Genomic DNA, 6,333 nt, shown 5'->3' on the forward strand with positions numbered 1-6,333 from the left:
TGCAGGGTCCACAATCCTACATACTATAATACACAAAATAGTATATAATAATGTCACTTTCCCTTTAATCAGACTGACGGTCTTTAACCTTTAAAATAATTTCCTAATCTTTGCTTCATCTTTCAAGTGGTGGTTCACCTTTCATTTAACCTTTTGTATGTTATAGAATGGCGAATAGATGGCCAGCTTTCAAATCTGAAAAAATGGGGGTTACTGACCCCATCTAAAAAGCAAATGCTCTGTAAGGCCACACATTTATTGTTATTGATACTTATTATTACTCATCTTTCTATTCAGAACCTCTCCTATTCATATTCCAGTCTTTTATTCAAATCAATTCATGGTTGTTAGGGTAATTTGGACCCTATCAACCAGATCCCTGAAGTTGCAAACTGGAGAGATGCTGAATAAAAAGCTAAATAACACACAGACCACAAATAATAAAACTTGAAAACCTATTGCAAATTGTCTCAGAATATCACTCTACATCATACTATGCAAAGGTAAAACAACCCCTTTAATTCTCTTCTTTAGTCCTTGACCTACCCACTTCAGTTCTGTCTCTTCTTTCAGGTACCCAATTATTATTAGCTTCTCTATACACACACCCCACTCTTGTTTTCTTCTATGTATTTTCTTTCCATCTTAGTAATGCTACAGTTATTCATCAAAGTGGCACGCAAAGTCAGTGTGACTTTTCCACTCAATATATCCTTCTCTAAGACTCAAAATTCATCATCATTCAGTAAATTCTTAAAAAGTAGACCAACAGGAAAGAATTATTACAGTGGATTACATTGATTTCCTCTCTAACTCTGTATTAGAACTCCCGATGGCTGCAGGCAAAGACAGCCAAATCCAACCTTCAGCAACCAAGATTTATAGAACAGTTTATCTAATATTAGATTGGAAATGTTCACACCAGGTTAGCTACCTACTCCACTGATAGGAGAGGAAATTGCTTTCTCTGTAAAGGACGAATGATGCTCCATGCTTTTTAATGAGATCTTTCACATCAAAAGCTAGTTCCAGTCCCAGAGGTGAACTTAATTTTATCTGGAATCATGTTTTTTATCCTCCAAACCACACACAATTAATGTTATATTTGACATTTATTTTACTGCCTCTCATGCATACACTGACACAATGCTGTGTTCTGCACTTTGCACCAGATTCTTTTTTTTAATGCGAGGTGACCATAGCCAGACTGGGAAAGAAGTGATGCCAGAGTGAGAACTAAGGGGCATGCTATTGCATCCCTTAATGCTCTTCACTTCTTAGTTTATAGCAAATGACCCCTATAGTGCGATTTTGCAAGAAGTGTTTCTTAAATTGCACACTGTTACATAAATAAAATGTATTTATTTACATAAATACATAAAGAGGCAGATTTATTAAGGGTCGAATTGACAATTCAAATTTTCTTTTTTTTATGGTCAAAACTCTCAAATTTGAATTGTGAATTATCCAAACTTGAATCAAGTTTTAATTTGAATTCAAATTTCGAGATTTATCATACTCTGGCCCTTTAAGAACTCAAATTCGACTATTCACCACTGCAAACCTGCCGAGTTCATGCATAAGTCGATGGGAGATGTCCAAGGACCAATTTAGACAAGTTAGTAGCCTTCCTGACATTTAGTCGAATTCGATTCAAATTCGTTTTGAGTCAGTAAAATTTGTATAAGTTTTAAATATTAGATTTTTTTATAAATAATCTCCCTAGTCGAATTTGGAGTATATTTGAATTTGATAGAGTTTTCGAATTTGAAATTCGACCTTTAGTAAATGTGCCTCAAAATGTATTTCCTCCAGAGGAAACTTCTGGCGACTTCGGAAAACGAATTGCCGCGAGTGCCATCCTGCTTGCGATTTTTCATTATAGCCGGCGAGAAAGTAGGGAAAGGCAGTTCGGGGAGATTGTCTCCCCAAAGAAGAGGCGATTTGTCGCCATGGCGATTAATCTCCCCGAATCTGCCCTAAGGAGCCCATTTTTAAACCTCAGTTTTATGGTTTTACCTTTTTTTGTAAGAAATTCAGACTTCTGCATGCAGAGAAACAGGTGCTGAGAGGATAATTTCATTAACAGTACAGACTTTTAATTGATTCTATTTAGTTAGCTTTTCCTTTTTAAGCTCATATTACATTTCTCCTTTAGCTAGTCCTTCAGCTTGGCCCTTTGTTGGACAGAGAATCTACTTATTAACATTTAGTTATAGGTTGAGATAAAATGTATAAAACAATAACTATAAATAGAAAATAAGATGTAGAAGAAGAAGAAGATTTGTTCAAATAAAAACTTTTTTAATGTTACCTTTAGGGGCAGATTTATCAAGGGTCGAATTTCGAAGATAAAAATACTTCGAAATTCGACCATCGAATTAAAATACTTCGAATTCGAATATCGATTTCGAAGTTTTTTCAGCGAATTTTGGTATCCTGCGGTCGAAGTAAAATCGTTTGATCGAACGATTCGAAGGATTTCAGCAATCGATCGAACGATTTTTCTTCGACTTAAAAAACTTAGAAAACTGCTCTAGAAGGTCCCCATTGGCTAACATAGCACTTCGGCAGGTTTAATTTGGCGAAGTATTGAATTCGAAGTTTTTTTTAAAGAGACAGTACTTCGATTATTGAATGGTCGAATATTCAAACTATTTTATTTCGAAGTCGTAGTATCCTATTCGATGGTCGAAGTATCCAAAAAATTACTTCGAATTTCAAATTTTTTTACTTCGAAAATTCCCTCGAATTCACTTCGACCCTTGATAAATCTGCCCCTAAATGTTACTTTTTAATCAAGTATGACTTTGGTTAGCGTTTTAATGAACTAGTAAACCAAATCTATATCCCAACATATCAAACTTATATACAGTAAATGCATCCCTTTTGAAAATCATGGAAAAATAATGAAATATCAATGTATTTCCAATTTCCACAGATGGTTACTTGGCAACATGTGCTTGATTTAATTTCTTTCTGAATGTGTTGGTAATAGCTCCAGGGAAATGTTATGCTTAGCAGAGCTAGAGACCATGCAAACTGTAAACATGGGAACTAGCTTGACTACAGTACAGAGAGAGCCCTGTCAGTTGTCAGGGGGATACATCTTAAAGTCTTTGAGGGTGGAGCAATCATGTCATCTTATTTGTAACCTGAAGTTGTGCTCCATAAATATCTCATGGGGCTGATTTTGGAAATTAAGAAGTCAGTTGCAAGCATTAACATTATTTTAATTAAAAAACGAAATACATTATAAAAAAAAGCAAATTTTCACTTGCTACACTGGAGTTGTCTGTGTCAGGGAAGCATGGTCATGCTGTGGTTGGCACTATTGCCATTCAGCACTAGGGGTCCTAGGTTTCATTCCAAGACCATCTCTGTAAGGACTTTGTATGTTCTCCCTGTGGCCGTGTCAATTTCATTGGGTAGTCATTCTTCCTCCAAAAACATACAGGCAGGTTAATTGGCTCCTGCTAAAACTGGTCATAGTATGTGAAAATTATAGTGACCTTAGACTATAAGTTCCACAGAGGCAGGAGCTGATGTGAATGATTTAATGATATAATTTCTGTAAAGTAATGCATAATATGTTGGCATTATATAAATACATAATAACAGGGTCTCTCTGTTTATGTGCAGCACTAAAAGCTCAGCAAGGAAAGAGAAATAGGATTGCTCTGGTTTTATGGCAATATTTTTTTTATTTCAATTTGAAATATGTTGGAATGAATTAGTGGGCTCCCTGTTTTACTTCCCACCCATTCAAGCCCAGATGCTGAGATGAATTCATCATATAGGTGGCTATTCTAATTTGAGAGGTGAGTTCTGAAGTACTCTTACATTCTGAAGAAAACTCAAAGTAGGTTACGTGAGTAATAGGGTCCCATAAATAAGCTTTTCTATAAAGAATGCTAAAAAGCTCTAGAGCCATACTAAAACATTGAAGCAGGAGAAGGAAAAGTGTGTCCCATGTCATTGCACCATCCCATTATTTTGTCCGAGATCCCATCTATATAAAGTAAAACTTAACTTTTATTAAATCATCCAAATTAACACGAGAAAAAATAATAAATTAAAAGCAAGGTTAGGTAGGTTAGCTGTATAGACACGAGGTCATCAGCTAATGTACGATATATAAGATCGAGACTATGATGTGGGTTTATACTGCAGTAGCGACTGTTGCCCAACATCAATCCCAACTGCTGCAGTGCTGGTGTGCCTCTATGAGTATGGGGGATGGATGGCGTTTGGAGTTATGTGGGCACATAAAGATCAAGCCCCATATGTACTCTGTAAAACCAAATGCCGTGATTAGCAACTTCCACCTGAGAGGCCCCGTGTCAACTGCGAGAGTACTTTCACCTCGCCCCTCGTATCAGAGAAGAGGTAGCGAAGCAATGGGAGGCGGAAGCAACCTTCCGATATCGAGAGCACACCTCGTACCCTCCCACACCACCCTTCCTTTGAGATTAGTCCACGGTTTGGACACGAGTGGCCGGTCGGCAGAGTGCCTTTTTAGTGGATATCGGCGAGCTGAAGTGCCCCTCTCCAACCCTTCCACCCTTCCTCCCTTGGTGCAGGTTTAAATAGGCAGAGTATCCCCCTGTCTATTTAAACCTGCACCAATTTTGGCGCCCAATACAGCCTTTGACAAAGCTTGCAGTTTGGCAAGCGAAACGCGCGTCAGGCGCATCTTATTTTTAAACTGTTAGGCAGGGACGATTACTAGCTGGGACTGGCGGTTCTGTGGAAGGGTGGAAGGGTTGGAGAGGGGCACTTCAGCTCGCCGATATCCACTAAAAAGGCACTCTGCCGACCGGCCACTCGTGTCCAAACCGTGGACTAATCTCAAAGGAAGGGTGGTGTGGGAGGGTACAAGGTGTGCTCTCGATATCGGAAGGTTGCTTCCGCCTCCCATTGCTTCGCTACCTCTTCTCTGATACGAGGGGCGAGGTGAAAGTACTCTCGCAGTTGACACGGGGCCTCTCAGGTGGAAGTTGCTAATCACGGCATTTGGTTTTACGGAGTACATATGGGGCTTGATCTTTATGTGCCCACATAACTCCAAACGCCATCCATCCCCCATACGCATAGAGGCACACCAGCACTGCAGCAGTTGGGATTGATGTTGGGCAACAGTCGCTACTGCAGTATAAACCCACATCATAGTCTCGATCTTATACAGTATATCGTACATTAGCTGATGACCTTGTGTCTATACAGCTACCCTACCTAACCTTGCTTTTAATTTATTTTTTCTTGTGTTAATTTGGATGATTTAATAAAAGTTAAGTTTTACTTTATATAGTTAGGATCTCGGACAAAATAATGGGATGGTGCAATGACATGGGACACACTTTTCCTTCTCCTGCTTCAAATCTATATGTCATGTGACCCTGCACACCATTAATTTGCTATATCTCCATCAATGGGTGGTGCTACCTATTACCTTTTGTTCCATACTAAAACATGTATGATGCCATATTTATATGATTTAAAGGTTAGCAGTCTGGAGAATAGAGAGAAATCAAAAGGAACATCTAAAACAAAAAAAAAATCAAAGTGCTATGTTAGCAAAGTAAACTAAAACCTTTACTGAGGCTCTTTGGTCATATGTTTAACAGCATTTAACCTTGATTAGATGTGCAGCAGCAAATAAACTGCCCACTTTGTCTGGAAATGCTGTAAACTATATAAGGAACATGCACTACCAAAGCATCTGGTATACACAATGAATGTTGCACACTATTTGTTTCAGTAGGGAAATGGTGTGGCCACATGCGTCAAATGCTTTCAAAATGTCTCTTTATTGGGAATGTTTTCATTAGTGTTATGTTAGTCTCTATAAGTTCCTTCCTTGTTTTATTCTCTTTTACAGTCTTTTATTAACAGCTGGAACCTTGGTTGATTATGGTAGGAATCTTGTATCCATATAAATATCATATAAACTTGTGCTATTATTTAGTATGGGATCAATAATGATGCTGGGGCCACGTGCCTGACTGAGCCATGATATGAAGTAATTCTGCCAGTTACAATCTTGAGTCCACATCTCCCAGGCCTGTTGGTTTGACTCACTTTGCACTGGTTTAGGACTTAATAATTCAAGTACTGGGATGGAGCTAAGTGGACATGGGAGCTTCATAAATATAACATTAATAATGCCTAAGGACAAGGAATTGTGTTGGGACAAATTGCCCTTTGGATATGTAGATAGGAAAGGTTATTATGTTTTCTAATAGACAGAAAAAAAGCAGAGCCCACAACTATATTTACCAAAAGGAGCTGATGTGATTGATTTAATGATATAATTTCTGTAAAGTAATGCAT

Source organism: Xenopus laevis, chromosome 8L (assembly GCF_017654675.1).
Source record: "Xenopus laevis strain J_2021 chromosome 8L, Xenopus_laevis_v10.1, whole genome shotgun sequence".
NCBI lineage: Eukaryota > Metazoa > Chordata > Amphibia > Anura > Pipidae > Xenopus > Xenopus laevis.